At 41.6% G+C, this 22,205-nt stretch overlaps 1 protein-coding gene across 1 annotated transcript in view; it reads right to left on the bottom strand.

The window, feature by feature from the left end:
- Positions 1 to 22,205, bottom strand: part of exd3 (exonuclease 3'-5' domain containing 3) — a 53,010-nt gene that overhangs the window by 2,431 nt on the left and 28,374 nt on the right. The gene's annotated exons all lie outside the window — the stretch shown is intronic.

The raw sequence follows: 22,205 nt of genomic DNA, 5'->3' as shown, positions 1-22,205 counted from the left end.
TAAAAGGTACACTGATGGAATAGGAGGACAGAGTCTCTAATACTGACGTTTTAGTTATGTGAGATGGTAAACAGATATTTTGATATAGTTTTGCTGATTGGTCCCCAATCAATCAATAACTGTGGGGGCATGCAAGAAAAACAAAGTTCCTTCACAAATTCAAGATAACACACCATGACTAACTGATTTACAAATGGTCATTTTTTGGGTGAAGTATTCCTTTAAGGCCCTAGTTGGCGGCTTTTCTGCCAATTGAGCGTGTTGAATAGGTGTCAAAGTCTGTCAGTGAGAGGAATGACTCTGATTGGCTGTTCAGCTTAAGCGAATCAGTGCACGAAAAGAGAGATGGAAGTGAGGAAAGCAAGCAACTTAAGTTGAGAGGGCACACATAGAAGGCTTTGCTCTTATTTTTTTGTCTTGTTCTCGTCAGATTATTCCAATGAACAAATATTTTTACGACAAAGTAGCCATCTGGAATGAAGCAGCTGAGGTCAAAGTGGTGAGCAGCAGTGGTGTAAAAATGGTAGACAAACGCTATGTATGTATTATCATCAATGTTTTATTTATCAGTCCTAGGTCTTCTGGTTTCCCTTTTTTAATGACAAATACAGACGACCGCCACCTGCTGCTATGCAGAGTTATTTCCTCTCATGCAGGCGCAGAACATACATGCTAGTTGACTGTCAGCTGGGGTCTTTGCAGTGTGTTCAAAAGCAACCTTTTGGCTGAGACACAGGCAACGTGAGGCGGCGCAACAGTTGACCTCTGCACCGCTAGTTCCTTGATGTCACTTTGGTTTGTCTGGACCTTCAGAGCATGAAAACCTCCATTGACCCATTCACACTGATGACAAAAAGCCATTTTTCTTTAGTGGTTGCTTTGGTGTGAAAGAGTGTTAAGGAAGATCAGATCAGTGTGTGAAGGGACAGCGTTCATGCCTCAGTAACGTTCACATGCCCGTGCTGTCCTGGCTCTCCATGGTAAAGGTCTCCTTGGTGGGACATTAGTGACCTCTTGTTTGCCGGCCCCTAACGTGTACACACACACTCGTCTGTAAGCCGTCCTGACAGCATGTCAGTGCTAAAAGCCTTGTCAACACACCTGAGCTCCACCCAGCAAACAGCATTCCACTTAGAGGTGGGCTGTAAATCAAACCTGAGCTCACAGACCTCACAGAGCAAGATCCTTGAGCGGCTCACTTAGAGCCAGTGTGTCTCTCTTTATCTGGCAAAACTTTAATGAAGACTGCAAATCAGGAGTGTACACCCACCCAACGCAACAGTATGTCCCCTCCTCTGTGTGCACATGCAGAGCGGTGTTTGCCTCTGTGGTAACTGAGGTCGGGACAGGAGAAAGCGGCTAGACAGTGGAGGTGTGGGAATAGCAGAGGTGTCATCTCCTGACTTGTGGAATGAAGCTCATCTCTCCCTCAGTACACTCTGTATTCTCCTCTTTGTATTCTGCCTTACACACACACACGCACGCACACAAATTCACCATACAGACAAAACACTTCACAATTCGCACGGGCTACACTACAGTGCACATAGACCACATGCATACAAGTGCTCGCAGCGCATACACATGGCTCACACATACGAGTGCGGCGGCAGCCAGGAAAACAGACCCAGCTATTTGCTCAGCTCAAAGTTTCCCAGAGTAGAGCAAGCCAGAACCTGCTCTGAACTCTCAAGGCTAAGCCACGGACAGGCAGGCACACACGCACACTGTCTCACACACACGCAACCTGGATGGAAGTAATTCTATCTATAATTAATCAAAAAACAAATGCATAGATCACGCAGAGATCTGTTAGACGAGCCAATAAAGCAAAGTGACACAGAAAGTGAAATTACATAAATGTAAAAATGTCGCAGTGATATTAACACACATTATAGTGATATTAACGGAAGTCAGTGCTTTAAGTGCATTGACGGTTCTCATGGAAATGGACATGAAAAAAAGAGCTTGGTCAAAGTGGTGAGGTCTTGCGGTGCCTTGTATTTTAATGAACACAGATGGTAGCTCTGTGCCGTCATTCAAGATTTGAAGCCGGGTTGGAGCGGCTGATTTCTATTACATTTGTTCTGTTTTTGGCTCGCTGCGGGATATGAAGACTTGATTTTTCCACAGCACCACTTAACTACTGGAGTTTTCAGGCACACAGTTGTCACAGAGAGCCAGAGAAGCACAAACATATGAGGGTGCCTCCCCTGCAGCTCCTGCATGTCTAGCGACACAGGGAGCATGAGACTGACAGTGTTGTCAAACCAATCATAGCTCGGCGTGTTTGCACAGGCAAAATATCATGTTTGTGATCATCAAGACGCACGACATGTCATACAGTCACCGCAGTCTGTGCAGGTCGGTCAGCTGGACTATTTGAAGTTTTTATAGAATGGATGCACGCAGTCAGTGCGTACTGCCATGTTATTGATTGTGTTGTAAACATGTGTCTTTCAAGTGCATGTCTTCTCTCAACCGCAACTCACAAGTTTCTTCCTGTGGCGCTAAATTTACTGAGCAAGTTGCAGTGAGGATGCTGGATTTTCCTCACAGTTTGACAGCATTTGCAAACAAATTCATTCAATACTGGCTTTAATTCAGTGTTCTCACCAGGCGTCTTTTTGCAAGTTAAGGCCAGAGAAGGAAGATCAAAAGACCACTGTAAATAAAATCAGCAAACATAAATGAGCAGTTTTTATTTTTAATTAACTGTATAAAGTGTTAGAGAGTTGCGACATTGCTGCATTTTCTTGCTCTGGCTTTTGTTCTTTCTGTGTTTTTCAGGGAACCTCCTGCATTCTCACACTCCGTGTGGCCGCGCCAGAGAAAGAATGCTCCTTGCCGTGACAACAAAGGCTATCTAAAGTGTGATACTGTGTTTCAAAGGATGGGAGGTGGTGGAAAAAAAAGGAGAAAGGGGGATAGCGGAGTGGAGGTAGGAAAGAGAGGGAGGGGGGGTGGGAGATTTTTCCCTAACGTCCTCAAACACACACACACACACACACACACACACACACACACACTGCACTAGCTCTGTAGGCAGCTCCCATGGGAAAATCCTAGACCAATCTCAAAAGGCGGTACTTTTAGGGCCGATGTAGGTCACATGGTCAGAGCAGCCAATCGGGCCCTGGTGATTTGATTCAAATTGTGGTAAGTCAGGTAAGGGGCAGCGTGGGAACTGGAGAGAAGAAGAGCGAGAGGGGAGGAAGAACCGCACCAACGTTTCCCTTTGAAAGTGTTGTCTTTTCCTTCTTAATGTGTCTTCAGAGTCCAAGCTAAGGTTAAAAATACTTAATTCCACTGCCTGGTGTTGCTGTGGTCTAAAACATATACACAGTACGTAAGAAAAGGACAGATTTCTCTAGAAACTGCATAGTATTCCTTCCAAGGAAAGAAAATTAAAACATACAACACCAGAGATTCATTGTTTGCTCCCATCATCCCATGTCTGGGAAATTCTGCCATATTCAGTTCCCTGTCATTCTGTTGGGCAGATATAAAATTTTCTTGCCACTATGAAATGATGTCGGCCCATTATAAGTGGGATGGCACACTGAACTGGAAAAAGCAGCCTCACACTACTGTAAAAATGATGAGTAAGGAGAGGTGAAAGCACTGACCTTTTTTCACTGCTTTCCCACACAGTCCTCAGGTCATGTTAGGTGATTTGGACACCTTCCAACAGCGATCGACAATCTCACACAAGGATTTTTTACTGACAGATGCAAACTGTGGAAAAGTGACCCGCTCTAATTTTCTTTGGCTGCGCACAAGGAAGGAGAAAGTGTGGAAACGAGTGGAAACATCTTGCTTCATTTAGCACTCTTCCACTAAAAAAGCTGACATCATTTCCGTGTTAATCATTAAATCAAGTTATCTTTGAGTGGAGAACGAAGCCTGACTACCAGTCATCAGTCTGCAGTGTAATACCAGTGACCCGAGAGGTGAGAGCGAGTCACGAAATTCTCTTAACTGATGAAACAATTACTGGCAGACATAGATATGTTGATTTAAAATAGAGGCAATCTTGTGGTTTTAAACAAGGACTAAAATATTGTGCTCTATTGGGCTGACGCCTTCTGGTCGGTTGGTCGATATCCTCATGTCTGACCAAATTCTAATTGGTCGGACAACCTTGGTGTTACTTTCATAAGGGCGTGTGTCCATCAAAGCGTTTTTTGTCCAGCTGAAAATGGTAGTGCTTGTTGTTCATCACTTGTACATGTATGTGACGGTTTTACAATGTCTCCGAAAAGACCCCACAATTTAAGGTTGGATTACAAATGCAGCGTTCCATAGATATTTAATATTAGTAACATTATGTTGTATACGACATTGTCAACCCCAAAGTTATCCTCTTTTGTGTCCAGTATGTCAGATATTTCTCAGACTCGTGAGACAGACTTGTGCACGCAGCTCAGCTGGAAAAGCTCAGTTTCAGGGTTACGATACGCAGTTTATTTTCAGATAACCTTACATTAGACATCACATTTATTTTTTACTTTACGATCAGACAACTGTATGAGATATTCCACTTGTCCTAACAGAATTTACCTGCCCCAGGCAAGTGTTAATGCCGAGCTCTGAACAGCGCTACAGGCAGAGTACACTCAATGCACTGTGAACATTTTAGTTAATCCAGAGATTACACGCAGATATTTTCCCTCCGTCAACCAATCGAATGGTTAAAGAGTAGTCAGAATTTTAGTGAATCAAGATTTATTTTCTTTGGTAGACGACAGCCCTAGTGCTCTACTGTTGTTTATGCTGCCAACAAGCTAAAGGCAGAAAACATTGTTTTTATTTCTTATATTTGCTACAAAACACCATCAGAATTGCAACCACTCTTCTCATGGTGAAAAAAGTGAATGATAAGATGAGCATTAATGGATAAATAATTTAGTAATTCACATGGGCTGTATGGCCATATTGTTGATTTAAATTTACTCAAAACGTGGGTGAAAAAAAAACCAAACGTAAATAAAGTGTTAAAGTGTATAATGTAATGGACAAAGAGTCGGGATTTCACCAAAAAAAAAAAAAAAAAATCAAAAAATAAATCTCTGGGTTTACGGCCAAAATTGGTATCGATTGATATTTGCCTTGTTGACTGTCACTGGCTTCTCGACAAATATAATTGCTTTACCAATGGCAGTGGCCGATGTTTGTCTGCTGTGTCACATAAATTTTGCACAAGGTAAACAGCAGAACTCAAAACAAACATCATACCGTCATCACAGGGACAATAGAAAATGTTTCTGGGACTATTAGAGATGTTCCCTGGAACGCCTTCGGGACAAAAGGACACAGTGAACTCACCATTGATGCTTCAGGAGACACACCCTATTGTTTATCCATTGTAGAAATAACAGGGTGTGTAATAATTCTACATTGTGAACAACAAATCTGTGATGAAATCGGCAGGAGGAGAGCTAGTTAGTGGCTCAACCTAACAGCAAACGTAGGTTGCGTAGAGTTACATTATGATGCATTCTATCTCTATTCAGTAAAAATGAGTACAGGGCGAAGGTAAAATATAACGTTTACATAATGTGTTCAAATGTAATCTTGTAAAATTTAGTTTTTGGCAAGAAACTTGAATAAATTCAGTTGTTTGAAGGAAGTTTGTTGATGTTCTCACAGCAATATAAAATAGATATTTGTCAGTTTTTAAGTAGTCTGGTACGCCATTTTAAAATAAATTCTTCCTGTATATACTGTATCTAAACACCTGGAGAAGCGGTCACTCTTCTGTTGCAGCCTGAGCACGAGGGAAATACAGCGGTGACCTACTAAATGTACTTTCCCACAGTATCCTGAGGGTATCTGGCCAGTGTCTCAGCCCGACAGTCTGAGGTAATTACCAGCTCTGTTAACTAACCATTACCACCTGACAGCAACCTGAACTTGGACCACAGCAGAGCCTGTCTGGGCTTGACATCACACACACCTTCCTCTGACTCACTTCACTCACACACATGTACAAACATACACACTCGCACATACTTAGCAGGCATGCAGAAGATGTAAAAACTCGCATGCAACTCTGTCACACACGTACGCACGCACACCCTTCCCTGACTCACGTTTCACCCACTCATTTCACCTGCAAGTCCACTGTTTCCTTCTTCATTTTCCCAGGGATGCATCCAATATGACTGCAAGCTTGCTGTTCATTTTATATTGTGCATACACACTGTGCATGTGAGAAATATGGAAATTAGCATGCAGAAAGACCATATTACAAATCCAGTGACCTTTTCACCCAAGACAGATGTGCTGTGGTTTCTATGTCAAGTTGTTTTATTATTTCAACACGGCTTAAGTGCTCCTTGTGCTCTACTTAGTCAATTCTCTGAGGGTTGAGGGGCTGTTACCCCTTCCGCAAACATTTTATTGGCAATAACATCCAAGAATAAATTCCGTAAGCTCTTTTAGTTTTTGAGTTGTCTCTTTGAACAAGCAGGTTTGCAGTGAAAATATATTTCTTTCACTTTATATTCTAAAAGAAATCTATCAGAAATCCGTTCATGTTTTCCCACTCAAATAACTCATGTCCTAAATGTATGAAATGCAACATTTACTGACTGATAGTCATTCAAGTGGTTGTGTTAAGGCTTTTTTGGACATTCAAGACACACATGTTTATCAAAGCTATTTTATTTTGTCCTTTTTTACAGTACACATAGTTGACTTAGTTAAATCTCTTTTCAGGGTTCCTACAGCTTAAAGCAAATTAGATTTACAACTTGTAAAGACTTTTTCATTGCCACTAAGACTGAAATTTAGGCTGAAGTAAAAAAAGAAAGAAACGAAAACAAAAAAACATGTAGCTACATTAATTACTTAAAAAAAAAATAAGATTCATAAATTCCTACTTCCCATGTCTTAGCATTTTTAAGATTTTTAAGAGATTGATTTAAGACATTTTAATACCACTTAAGGCCTTTTTTAAAGACATTTTAAGTATCCATTGGCAACCCTGTTTTTAGTTTAATTTTAAATAAAACTTTTAAATAGAGCTGCAACTTTTAATCAATTAGTTGTCAACTATTAAATCAATCCTCAACTAATTTGACAATCGATTAATCTGTTTAAGTAGTTATTTTAATGGTCCAGTGTGTATGATTTAGGAAATTACATTGGCAGAAATGTTAGGTAATTAAATTATGTAATTCATAACAATATTTTTATTCGTGTATAACCACCTGAAAGAATTGTTGTGTTTTAGATAGCTTAGAGTGAGCTGTTTGTATCTACATATGAAGTGGGTCCTGTTTATACTGTAGCTCAGAAAGGACAAACCAAACACTGGCTCTAGATGAGGCCATTTATGTTCTCCTGTCAGCCTCTGCAGTTCTCTTACATCAAGGCCTCAGGAGAGAAAAGTCAAAATTCCCAGATTGAAGCTTATTTTATCTTAATATTTTCTGGTTTCTTAACTCCTCTATGACAGTAAACTGAATACATTTGGGTTCTGGACAAAATAAAACATATGAAGATGTCATCTTGGGCTTTTGGAAGACCCTGATTGACATTTTTCTACAATTTACTGAGATTTTAGAGACCAAAGAATTAAACGATAAATCGAGAAAATAACTGTCAGATTGATAGATGATGAAAATAATTGTTAGCGGCAGTTCCACTGCTAAAAACCCCCAAATGTTAACATGACTGGGCTCAACAATAAGGGTTGCCCGATTGCCCTGGCCAAGTAAAATGCCACATCTGGCTAGGAAATCCAGCAACACAACTGCCTGAGTGGGCAAGTGGTAAAAAATAATAATGAACACAGAGCTGATAATGGAAGTAGTTAAATAGTGTGCCATCTCGCTTCCTTGTCATCTCTGTTCAGAGTTATATATGGGCATTACTGATGGGGCACTTGAAAGAAAAGGGTGTTGATACAGACAAAGTTTATGAGCTGAAGCGCAAGCAAGCATTTAGGAGTTTAGTTGGGTGTTGTTAGAGGATGGGGGCAAAACTCCAATCATGTATCACGCTGTTTGCTTCAAGTTTGAGTTATTTGACAACTGATCAAACAATTTGTAAGTAAAAACTGACTTTGGTCAAGTTGACTTCTGATTCTCTTGTCCAATCGGGCAACTAATAAAAAAAACAACAACTCTGAAACCTGCAAGATATTAGTTACTACATTAGGCTATGGTAGGTGACATTACATGTGAAATGTATTACACTGACTGTTTCATTCTTGTCATAACATTAATATTATATACATTTGAAGTTTTAGTAAGACATCAGTAGCAACACGAGATGAGCCACAACCATGACTTCATGGCTCTGCCCTTCAGAATATGCAGAGAAACCTTTCTAATTTTATGCATTGCTGGTTTAGTCCCACTCCCTCTGTCTGTTTAACTCTTGCTCAATCCCTTTTTGTTTCTTTCTCTTGTCAACTTTGTTTTCCACTTTCGACCGTTTTCTCACCCTCCACTTGGCCTCAACATTTCTGCCTTTTCTTCTCTCCCTTAGTCCGTCTCTATTGGAGCTCACTAAAAGGGGTAATGAAGAAGATAATAGTCTAGAGTCTAGCAGATAACAGTCTAGCCGTCACACAAATAGCACTAATGCTTTCCTTTGGCTTGGCACAGTCAGTTCATTCTGTTTTTTACCCACTCAACCTTCAACCTCAACCTCTATCTCTGCGTCTCTCCAACTGAACCTATGTCTTCTCTCTTGTTCTACGTCTTGCTTGAAGCTCCATCTACCCCCTTCCAGTGCTCCCTTCAATCTCCCTCTCTCCTTCTCTCTAGTTGTCTCTCACCTCTAACCTCTTTCTTTCTCTCCATCCCCAAGTACTCTTTTTTTCTCTCTCTTCAGACGCCAGATAGCTGGGGCCGGTCTGAGCCAAACAGCTGAGGAAAACAGCGTAATGAAAAGGTCTGCTGACAATGCTGCTCACTGGGCAGTGGGTTTTGAAGAGGGATAAAACAGCTCATCTCAAAAACATAAAAAGCTGGATTAAACCGCCGGCCAGTCTCTATTGATGTGTTGCTTTTTCTGGATTATGGGTTGAAATTAAAACAGCCAGACTAAACAGTCTAAGTCGGAGGGGCAATGCAATAGGTGGCACATGACATTCAACACTTGCCCTACTGTGCTTTTCAATTGTAGTAGTTAATTCGCATGTCAGTGTTGGGTTGGGTCACAACTATGAAATGCTCTGTGCTTCAGAGAGAGCATCGGCCAACAGTTAGATAATTAGAAAATGAATCTGCAACTACTTGACTTATCGATTAATTTTTTCAGTTATTTATGAAGCAAAAAGGTTTGCTAAATATACAGTCGCTCCTCAGTTGTGTTTATCGGCTGTTTTTAGATGTAATGTTTTTAGATGTAATGATTGATTATTTAGTCGAGAATGTAAACAGCAGATATTTTGATTATAACAATAATTGTTATTTGCAGCCCTAATCACTTGAAACGATCCTGGATCTCTTTCCAGATCCTAGAGGTGTAAATTATGTCATTAATTTATGAGACAAAGAGAAACGTTCCTGAAAAGTAAGATAAAATGTATTTTTAAAAAAAATCCCACTGACATTTATAGTAATGCAAATGACTAAAAACCCATCCTCAGAACATAACTTTGCTCAGTTCTCTCCATTTGTCTGGACAGCAATAGACTCATTTTTTCAACAACAACTGAAAAGGTGGGCATTTTTACTGCAGCTTTATAGATGCTGGAAAGATGCTGGTGGTAGAAATGATTGCTGAGGAACAAACATTTTAAGATCATGTATCATGTGTGTTATTCTGAATTTTTTTCATGGAAGCTGTAGCTTTTTGAATGCCAACAAATTAATTATACACATTTATTAACATCACTACAGCCCCTTCACCACGGGACAAAAAAATAAACACTTATGTCCGCTTACATTTATATTTTGTATTTAATGGGAAAGCCTGCAATTGGCATTCCCTCCCAGGACAAATGACTGCAGTAGTCGGGCAAATTTTTGACCGGCTGCCACAAAAAATGTCTGTCTCCACCCAAGCAGCCCTTGAACATTGTTCAGAGTTTAGTTGGCACTGAGTTTGAAAGAGAGACTAAATAAGTAACAGATATTAAAAAAAAAAAAAAGTAACCACCGCTACATTTTTACTGGCGTCCATGCTGCTTTCTATTCTTTACTAACCTGATTCCCAGCCTGTGTGTGACACTGAACTTGCCACGTGACAAACAAAAAACAAAACAAAACAAAACAAAAAAACACAAAACAGAAAGGCATACTTGTCTACTGCGGAGCCATGTATATGACAAAGGGGTATAAGGACTCTAATTGCAAAAAGCTGTACTAGACGGTAATATAGCTTTGAATATGGATAGTAAACGCCAAAGTGGTAGAACTGTAATTTAAAGAAACCCTACATGAGAAATTACATGAAGTTACAGAAGTCAAAGAAACAGCAGTGACGCGGCTATTACTATCTGGTGGCAACCCTCTACATTAAATTGCACCATCTATGCCATACAGCGGCAAACAGATCTAGGGTTTAGGTACATGTCCATACAGATTACATACCGGTTCTAACGGTACTATACGAAAAGTGTGGGTGGTAAAGCAGCTTTAGCCTCTTTATTGTGACAGCAAATTCAAGTGTTAAAACTGAGAAAAGAAGTTCCCTTTAACCACACTCTGGTTTGACCTGAGAAATCAAAAATAATCCTTGCTTGGAGATTCATACATGAAGCAAAACAGTACTCTAAATTGTTCTCACAACCTACTGAAAAGGTTAAACTGAGGGAAAACTCCACATGCTCAGCTGCATTTGGTTGGGGGAACCCTGGGATCCTTCTCTCCCTGTTTTCATTTGGAAAACACAATTGTTGAGGAGACAAATGGTGGGCTTTGTGCTGCTGTCATATGTGCAATAAAGACAACTGGCTCTCTCCAAGATAAAACATCCATGCAACTGTCAGTTAACATTTGTCTTTGTAAGGCAGACCTGGTGCAAATGTTTTCCCCACCTATGCGGTGTGACATTTACACATGCTCACACACTATAAGTGTCTAAATACGCTGATTCTTCGCATGCATTCACTGCACCCTTTCAACCCGATGTGATTACGACATCCACAACTTTCCTCGACATGCGCTAACAGTTCTCAAACTGTCACTACACCCACACACACGTTAAACTGAAATTCCACCCACTCAATCTGTATCCATCAACCTGAACTACATCTGCGCGCACACAGACAGACAGACAGGGACAGGCAGATAGACAGACAGACAGACAGACAGCTCCGTCATGGGAGAGCCCAAGCAGATTCCTTTGCTAAACATTTATCGCTGCTGGCGCATATTTCACCCTCCAGCCCCCCTCTTCACCCCTTCTCTCACTTTCTTTTTTTCTCATCTCTTCCTGATGTAAAGGCACGCAGGGAATGTTATTGTAATGCAGAGTGATTCATCCAGGACTGTAAATATTGACAGTGGTGTTAGCGGTGGCTGCCACTGCTGGTCTGGTCTGCTCTCTACTGAAGAGCTATGGGAGGAAACGACTCTCTCACGTGCCCTTTTGACAGACAAGGTGTTGGCATCAGGGTTGGGTACCAGCAAATTACTTTAGTACCGGTCAGCCCTTTAATTGGCTAATTTTGTGGCTTGAGGCATGCACTGCTGGACAGATTCAGACAGGTGTGGGCTGGTTTATTTGTTCAGGTCTTTTATTTACTCAGCACCAGAGCAGGATCCCAAGCAGAAGGTCTCTTATTTTGTTGCAATCTGAGAAGTAAGTGCGCAGCCTAAAGCCGGGCTCACACTACAGGAGTTTCAAAATTTTAAATCAGGTTGCGTCATGCACATACGGAGAAACTTCACAGATGTTCTCCTCTCTAATCTGAAACACGCACACACCACTAGATTTGAAAATAATCACGCATCACAAGCTACAGGATATTATTAGGATTAATGTGCCAGAGGGAGCATGAATGCATCACCTCACGTAATCTCATGGGGAAACAGATGTAAACATAACAGAGACTGACATGGTGTGACTTGCTGTAATGTTAACAGAGCTTTGCAGTGAGAAAAAACAAAAGCAGAGGACTAAACAAGTCTGGATGAGAAAATGGTTGAGGAGACGCAGTCAACACAGGTTGTCTTCTTCAGCGAAAAATGGAGGTGAGATTTCAACTGTTAGTTTTTATATCTGTCAACAGCAGTATGCTAGCTAGTGTTAGCCTCAAGAGCTAGAATGCTTACTGCCGCTTGCTAACACCATCAGCTGCTTCAGGACGAATGTCATCATAATCGTAATCACCTGAATTTTTACTCCCAAATATCAAAGACCAAGTGAGTCTGCGAGCATTTTGGGAAGTTTAAGACTGGATCTGAAAGGATCCCAGAACAGATTTCTCCTCCAATTGTTGGGAGAGGTGAATCAGGTATAAATCCATCCAAAACTCCTATATATATAACTTTATCCTTTTGTGTGGGCACAAAATTGCATCATCTTCTACCTAATAATGTCAAATAAAGCAACATCCCACACAGTATGAAGCGCAGCTTATAGTTTCTGCATCCATCCGACTGTGAGGGTCCATGTGACTGCCCATTTCTGTGAGGCTCTACACAAACTGTATGTATGGACTGTACACAACGGATGTAATGATCCATCAACCTGGATCAATATATCCATATCCATATCATCATCTTTTAGGATACGGCTTTATTTTGAAATTATGCATCACCGTCAAACAGCGCAAGGCAGATAATGGCAAGCAGCCAAGAAAAGACGATGAGGAAAGAGTTATTTACTCTGAAATAAATCAGCAGTGTGGAAGTATTTAGGATTTTGGAGAAAATACGGGTCAGCAGACAAAGCCCATGCCATATGTAAACTAAACTGTTAGGAGATAAATTGCTCAACACTCAATATGCAGCACGACGAACCTGCCTGACCGGGCATCTCACCCTGCCAACTTAGCTGCTCTGTTTCAACAATGTTGGGCTGAAAAAATGTGCATTCAGGCTGAAACAGTGAGTAGGAAATATGAATAATACTTGTAATTTGTTAAGCTATGAGTAGAGGAAAACTCTGCCACCCGCTAGGCTAATTTATGCAATGTAGAAGTGTATGGAAGTATTTTTGTGTCTTTTTGTTGCAATCATATAAAAAACTGTTTTGAGAGCATATTTCTTGAACTGCAATCAAAAATCAAGTTTGTAAGTAAATACGTTTGATCATTTTGCTTATAAATCAGTACTCTTTGTTTGCGAGTTAAAGTTTTGCTTGCAAGTTCAACTGGACTTAATGGGCGGGGCCTACGCTGATGGATGAGAGAAGAGTGTCTATTGGTGGGTTTGACGTGGCTACATACAGAGCGGGCTACACCCACAATTCCCTCCACTGGAAACGCTCGACAGTCGGCATTAGTGCTACACCCCGGGGCATTAACGGTACTGACCGTTAAGCCGTCGAATAGTTCTGCCCTGGCTAAACAAAAGCAATCTACATGCACCAGTTCAAATAAAACATTCTTGCTATTATTATTTATGTATAAACATACCTGCTCATTGATTTTCACCACAGCTCCCGCACTGAATTCCCCTTGAACTATAGAACTCCCATGTTGCTTTGTAAGCTGTCATTCCGATCGAGACAGGCCAATAGAGACGTGTCTTACAGCTTTTAGTTTAAGCCCCACCTACCAGGTTAAACTTTTTACTCGCAAAACTTTTTGACTTGCAAACAAAAAAAATGACTCGCAAACAAAACTTTAGGATTTGCATTTTTGAATCAATCATTTTTTACTTGCAATAAAACATTTTTTTATTGCAATATTGATACTTTCGCTCTCAAATCTTTTTTTTTGATTGCAAAACCTACTCTGTTTGATTGAATAATAAAGAAACAAATGTAGATCCATAGAAGTGCAGAAGAAGAACTAGTAATGGGTGACTAGCCAAAAACATTTTGGTCTGTGAATCTCGACAGTTATTACTAAGCTGAATTTTATACTTTTGTGAAATGATCTTTTTGTTTTATGGCAGTTGGGAGAAGTTTGCCTTCAGGGATTTGAGCCGGATAGCAGTGAAGTTCACAAAAAAGATCACAGTTTGGGTTAAAAGGGAAACATTTCTTCCAGAAACGACTTTCTGACAAAAAACCCTAAAGGCTAACTTCTCCCATGTGCTGTTTTATGTGAGTTAGGAGAGTCAGTGTAAGGTAAACTTAAGTGCACTTAACCAGTTACAATTAATTACATTATTTTATCTGTTGTTTTAATCTTTTACGGCCAAAGGCAAAACAGAAAGGAGTGGCTGCTTCTTCTTTAACAGATTGTGTTAAATGGGCATCAACTAATATCGGTCGCAGGCTCCTGAAATGCACTGAATCAAAATCGTATCATGGCAGACTATCGTATCATGGTCCAAAGAACCAATATAATATCATACTGTGATGATACTAGTGATTTATACTCCTACTGTACACACCAACAAGCTTGTGAACACATCTGTGAATACAGACGTGCATGCGCATCCACTGTCCGTGTCCCTTTTTGGACTATATCCGGCAGCCACTGTATATTCTACCCATCTTAGGACTAAACCAGCAGCGGGGGAGTTTTACATCACAGTTACCAAAGAGAGAGCAAGGAGCCCAATCACATGCAAAGCCGAAGACCATCCTCGAATATCAGTTAGGATTTCCCCTCCATGTATGACCACCACTTGTCCTGTGACTAAAGATTCATCCTCTGGCTCATGTGATGAACTGAAACCGCTCCATTCACTGAATGAAGACCATGAGAAGTGACTAAGAGCTCTGTAAGCTCATAATCTTTAAGCTAACATTATTTAGTTTTGATATTTATCAACTGAACTTCCATGCTCACATTTTTAAATGCTATTACCATGGTGATTACTATCTTAAAGAATGCCCAGTTGTTCCAAGCTGCAAATGTCTTTCCTAAATTCATTATGGGCCATCAGGAGTTTTAAGTGACCTTTAGTGCAGCAGACGAACTGAGGAGGTCAGTGAGAACGGGTGATTCAGAAATTTACAACTAAAAGCCACCACATTAAATCTGGCCCAGCACTGCAGCTGAGCACTAAATGGGTGTAAGAGGAAAAACTATGCACTGTGTGTTTATCTCAAGGACAGTAAGCTGTGTTAAGATGAGACCACAAATGACCAACTGGTCCACGGGACAATGGAGAGAGATGCTGAGCAAGATAGTAACATCATTACTGCTTCAAACCACTGCTGAGCTTGTGAACCTTCACAGACAGACACACCCACACACATCTATGTCTGTCTCACATATACATTATCAGGACACACACACAAGCACACAACTCAGAGTGGACAGGCTATGGGAGGGTGAGATAAAGGCAAATAAAAGAGGAAAAGGGCTCGGGGTTAAGTGGCAATAATGATGCCGAATAAGACATCAGAGTGTGTGTGTGTGTGTGTGTGTGTGTGTGTGTGTGTGTTCAACCTTACATCAAAGTGTCTCTGGGAGTCTTGTTCATGTCAACAGGAGACACAGGAGAGGAACACAGCATTAGAAATGCAGTGAGGTAGAGGGGGAGGTAAAGAAAAAGAAGAGGGGGTGTGGGGGTAAAAAGGAAGCAGTACAAGATGGTGAACAAAGGCTGAAGGGAAAGAGAGAACTGAGGTGGAGGAGGGTAAGGAAGGGTTAAGGAGAAGTGGGTCGGAGGTGAGAGGTTGGGGTATTAGGGCAGAGGAGGGGAGGAGAGGGGGCTTGCGGTAAAGGGGTTCACCTCTAGCGTGAATGCAGTGAGGTAAAACCAAAAGAAAGGACGATGGAGAGAGTTCCTGTGTCATACACCCTCTTTAATTCCACCCTTCCTTCCCTCCCCTCCTCTCCTCTCCTCTCTCCCCTTCCCTCCCTCCACCGCTGCTCCCTCTCTGCGACCGGCCCCTGCAAATTCCCTAGGGCCAGGGGCAGTCCCCTTTCAGTCTCCAGTGACACAGTAATTAGAAGTGTGGGAACTGAATCCGTCCCTCTTTCTGAGCCCCGCACTCCCACCCGCACCCCTCCCTCCGTTGCTCCCTCCTTTCGCTGGCCCTCGCCGCCACCCCCCCCTTACCAGGTCTCGGCTCCTACCCTTCCCCTCCACTTCCTTTGCCACCTCTCTTTCTGCACCTCACCTCAGCTCTCAATGTCAGGAAGTAGCATCTACACTTAGAAAGAAGTCTCACATCTTGACATGATGATATTAACCTTATATTAAAAATAAAGTATCCGCAAGTCTGCATCATCCACATCAAATATGACGGATGCCAAATTCATATAATTTGTATTTAACTGACAATCATCAGGGTATTGAAGATATGAATATCACCTACTACCAACTTCAATTAAAAATCTAATGAGAACCGATATAGCTTAATCCTCACGGGCCACCTGTGATGTCCATGGGAGCTACACATCACACACACTCACACACATACACTCTCTCAACCCCATACCCTTCATTCACCCCCCAAATCCACCCCACCTCACCCCCGCCTCCTCCACAGCCACAGAGTCCCCTATCTCTTCGAACAGAGCAACGCTGTCTCTCCCGCTCTCTGTCAAGCCCACCACCACCACCCCAACCCCCATTCGCTATCTCCGCGGCGATAACCATGGGAACAGCAGCACTGTGGGAACGGGCCACCAGTTGACCAAAATAGACAGCAGGAAAATGGAGGGAAAGAAAGAAAGAAAGGGCTCCCTGCATCCAAGGAGGCCTGTGTGTGTGTGTGAGCGTGAGTGTGTGTGTGTGTGTGTGTGTGTGTGTGTGTGTGTGTCTCTGAGGTCCATGGGATCATCCAGACAGACAGGTACTCAGGCACTCCAGTCACCTCTGGTTTCCACCAGCAACAAAGGGGACGCTGGGTGGCTTGAGTTGCTACATTAATTCATTAATGGATATGTGGCTTGGAGTTTGAGTTAGTGGGACATACTGAAAGCTCTCCTTCTCACACACTTTTAACGGTCCTATGGTTGCTAGATAGCAGCGTCCCACACAAAAAGGCTACACCCTTAACCACAAACACCCACACCCTAACAACACACTAATATTGCACCCTCACACGCCCAGTCACACCCGCAACCACGCACCTCTAAAAGCACACGTGCAAACACAAGTATTAAGTCTAAACGTTTCCATAAGTCAGGAATGAGATGACTGGAATGATCGGCATTTAAATAATGATACAAAGATAACTTTCAACTAATACCAGGCTGAAATGTTTACACACTGAAATCAATGCCAACACTAGAAATTAAGCACTAAAATGCTCTTTAATGATGATGAATCATGACTGTGATAAGTCACAATATTATTTTAGCTTTTTGTCTGTTCTTTTAATCATCGTCACTCTTCAAATTTATCATCATCTTATGTATTTATCTTTGCATTTGCGCCAGTCTTTTCTCAATAAAGCACAAGGCACCTACATTCTATGAATTATAGTTGTTATTTCTAGCATTTGATTATCTGTATTTTGATACCATAAGTTAGGCATTTTTTATTTAGCATGCACCAGAGCCCTACTGTGCCCTTAATCACAGGAAAACATGGCAGGCAGGATCGGAAATTAGCAACCACCAAGCGTCAAATGTGGGTCGATCTTCCTTTTTGGTGAGTAAATCTCAGCAGGCTAACCACCACAACAGTGGGTATATGATTGCAGCAAAACAGTCATTTAATAAAAAACTAGAGTCTGTATGATTTTTTTGTGTGATTTATGGGCAAGCTACTCTGCTGCTTCTCTGCTATCAGTCGCTATGTTTTCATGCACAAAATATTCTGTTTTTTTGCCCTTATTCTGAAAAAGACAATATTCCTACTAAGCTGTTTACATGGCCACTGACAACGAATATTCTACCAGAAATTCCTGTTTACATGCAGATGTGCATACTCCAATTACCGTGTCCTAACATGAAGTTTATCGTGTCAAAATATGGAAAAATTGAACAGCTGGAGCTGCTTGTGCAATGTTGCCTCTTTGCATCATGACAGGATTTTTACCGGAAGCCTCCTTCTTTCATTCCTTCGACTACCTTCTTGAAAATGTCGGCGTTGCAGTGTTGGCACATATCCAAAAACCTGTTGATATCCATGTATTTCATAATGTTTAGAAGTAGGTGTGTTTCTTTTTCTGACCAGTAATGTGGGCTGTTCTTTTGATTTTTCGTAATGCACTGTACACATGCCCAAATTATGCTATTAAAACCCGATTTAGACATATCATTCACGTCCTTATCGGAAAATGCTAAATATTGCCATATTTGGAATAATAGTGGAATATTAGTGCGCATGCAAATGTAGTCAGTGTCTATTGGAGCAGTAGGGCTGTCACAGACAAACATATGGACACATGCACACATAGCAGATGTGATTTTACGCACGTCTGAACATCGTTTCTACCTGTCTCAGGTGCTCCTACTTCTGCGGTACTGTTTACCATACATCAGATTTGATTCACTAAACTATCACTTGCTCCAGTATGCAAAGAAAAGGGTGACTGCAGTAAAGAGTAAGGGGTCTGACGAGGAGAATTAAGTTGATTAAAATCAATGAGCAATTTATTTTTATGTTTGATATTGAAGTACATTTAATGGCAAATACTTAAGTAGAAATTTGAGATCAAGACTTTCTTGGGTTCTATTCACGCTTGAATCGATGAACTGTTGATGAATATATTAAAATACTTTTGCTTTGGCCTCTTCTTTAGATTTATATTATACAATAAGTCATATTATCTCAATGAAATGTACTGAAACAAACCTATATTTGAGACAAAAAAGGCAACTTTTTATTTTGGCTGTTAAAAAATCTGCTTGGCCGGTGGATTTATTCACCTACCAGTCCCCTTGGCCGGTGAAAAAAAGTTAATTTCGGACACTAATGGCAGGATATCAAAGTTTTGATTCTCTACAATGACAACATACATACTTCTTTAAACATCCGGATTAAAAAAAACCCAAAACTACTGTACTACTCAGCTGAGCAGCTGTATGAGCATAATCTGCTCATAATTATTGTTTGATACATTTATATTTGGTGCATAAGCAATGCCGCTGGTCTCCAGAGAGTACACACAAGAATACATGCATGCAAACACATTTGTCAGACTTCGTGGCATTAGTTAAAATGCTGGGCTGCAGTTCCTATGAGAAACATCGGTTTTCCTTGGCCTGAAAGAGGAGGAGGAGGAAAGGGGAAAAGACGCAAGTTGCGCATCATCATCGTCCCTTTTTTTTTTTTTTTTTTTACCTACTGCGGGTCTAATTTTCCATCCCATTTATATCCCGCGTGTCTCTCAGTAGCTTAGAAGTCCAAAAAATCCAAGTCTTGGCTTCCGCTCTCGTTTTATCCCCCTTTCTCTCTCCCCAAACTTACGGTATTCATCTATCTTCAGCCTATCTCCCTCTTTTGTGTTTATCAGATATCTTTTCTCTGTACTCTCTTTGCTCTTTTCTCTTCTGATTCCTATCAATCCATCTACCCTCTATCTATCCCCTATCCGCACTGCCCCCCTTTGCTCTCTCAGGCCTTTCCCAGGCCAAACAGCCTGACCTCTCCAGCCGTCTACCTCTTTGCTCCCTGAGGGGGGGGGCAGGGGTCTGCTTGTGACCATTCCCACCCCGCAAGGACTTTCACTTTAATCTGACTCTGTGAGTAACAGAGGAAAAGAGAGAACAAAACAGAGAAAATGTGTGCGAGTATGTGAGTGTGTGTATGTGCCTGCCAAGCCTGCAGCTCCCAAAGCAAACAGACGTCTAACCTCCTGATAGCATCACATCACGCAAACTGCAGGCTTTGGGAAGAACCACGGTAGGACTTAGTTTAAAGTTTTAAGGCTGAACCGGCCTCACATTCCCACACATGCATGCACAGGCAGCAAAACACCACCCAAACGCATGTCAGACATTTAAAGAATGTTCGCAGAGACCTACACTTGGAGCATAAACTGTGAAAACACACAGTCGCAACGATGATGTACAGAGTTTCACACATCAGAGACAAGATGCAATATATCACAGTGGCATCGACTAGGAAACACAACACACACACACACATACACACAACCACACAGACAGACACAGACACACACACACACCAAGTACAGTGGTTGAGTTTACAAACCACAGACTATGTGGGGGGTTACCATCTATTATCTCTGTCTCCATGAGGTTTAAATTTAATTGTTGACACAACTCATTCTCGGAAACTGCACACACACACACACACACACATACACACACACACACAACCTTGCACTAACACACAGCGTGCACTCATACAGGGGTGTCGAAAAAAATAAACTAAGCCCACAGTGGATGGGGTTATTGTTGTAAAGCTACACAGGTCAGAGGTCCCCTGCCTTGCTGGTTTTCTATCCCATCCATTGCATTAACCACATTCACGTGACACTAAAGGTGTACGTCAGTTCTTGATTGATGCTAGGATAAAAACCCACAGAACCAGGGACCAGGTTCACAGCTGCCTTCAGAGGGTACATATCTTGCACACGCAGAATTCAGGCAGAGATCCTTTTTTTTCCCCCATCTTAATAGTCTCGAAACTATAAACAGGAGACAGGAAGACACATACAACCACAGAATTTCAATACCCCTACTCTTGTGTGACTCTAAGCACACAGACAACAGACCACACGCATTCATCATGCACAGAGGCAGCAATCATGAGCTGAAAGGTAGCTAAAATTATGCAGTTAATAACCTAACATTAGCAAAACACAGCGGGGATGGATAACATGATTTGCTTCCTAGAATTCCCTCATGCCATAGGGGATGTTGTTATTGTAAGAACAGACCTACCTTCTTCTCAAATATTGTTTTTATAACTCTGATGTCTACCAGAGCTTACACTGGTGTCCTAAACGTGAAAAATATGTCACCACAGATGTACAGTAACAGTAAACTTGGGTGCTACGATGCAGTTTGGTCACATAGTTACACAGAAATAAAATCCTACAGTCTTCGACGTTGGTAGAATGACAACAACAGGGTAATAAGCAGTCTTGAATCAATCAGTAAACTCAAGACTGGCTCCATGTTTGCCTGTTAAGTTGTTTGCCTCCAGACAAAAACTGATGTAACCCTCATATTCTTGGCTTAAACCTACAATCAAGTCATTCTCTCTCCTGGAAGTCAGGGCAATCAGCTCGCAGTCCCAAAAAAAACCCCCTGCAACCTTCAAATAGAAGGTAAAAAAACTGGCCCTCTGCCAAAAGGACTCATTTGTAATATCACATGCGAGCAGGCATGGCTGCCTCCGAAGCATGACTGCATGTGGAGGAGTTACCCGAGCTACTAAAGTGGGCCCGTGTGCCCGGGGTTGTGATAATACCGACCCTAAACCTCTCGGCTTTTTCTCACTGGCAGGTATTACCATGGTTGACAAGAGTTCTTTATCATCCCGGTTGTGTGTGTGCAGCGCAAGGCTGACTGAGCTCGGGATGGTTTGCTATGTTGCACTGCGTGTTGAGTGTGGGAGAATGATCTATGATTCACTAAGCTGCAAAGACCGAAGATCACATTTCACTATCGCAAGGGAAACCATTATACCATGACCACAGACACAAAGACAGTCATACCAGCAGTATCTGGGAGAGGAAAACACAATTGCCGGGGCTCGTTCTCACAACATTTTTCTAAAGTAACCTACTTGATTTCCACTTCATTGGTGGAGGCAAAAATTTGTGGGTAACCTTTAAGTAAATCTAGACAAGATTGCTGCATGGGTTCACACGCTTTCATCCAGTTCACAAATACCTCCAAATATCTCATTTACAAGTTTTGCAATCGGTTTCATATAGTCGAGGTCTCAGCGTACCCTAATTATATTCTTAGCCTGACTTATGTGCCTAAAAACATGCCCACATTCTCAGGTTTTTCAACACAGTGAGCAAAAATGCATTTTTAACGGCTTTATATCGGTTTTCTGAGTGGTACTGTTGACAGTTACCCAAGCTTTGTTATTATACTGCAAAGAATTCTGCCTCCCTTGGGAGACTATTTAGACGCAGAGGGCAATCACTTACAGCAGCACAGTCTGGCCGTGCAGCTACTGTACTCTGAAAAACATGAGAAACTTCCTCTTTCTGTGTGTGTGTTTGAGAGGAAGGCATCAGTAAGTGGTTCCCTCTCCCTGAGCGGCAGGGGAAAGTAGACC

The sequence above is a fragment of the Epinephelus lanceolatus genome, chromosome 19 (genome assembly GCF_041903045.1).
Source record: "Epinephelus lanceolatus isolate andai-2023 chromosome 19, ASM4190304v1, whole genome shotgun sequence".
Classification (NCBI taxonomy): Eukaryota; Metazoa; Chordata; class Actinopteri; order Perciformes; family Serranidae; genus Epinephelus; species Epinephelus lanceolatus.
This window is presented reverse-complemented; position numbering and strand designations above follow the sequence as displayed.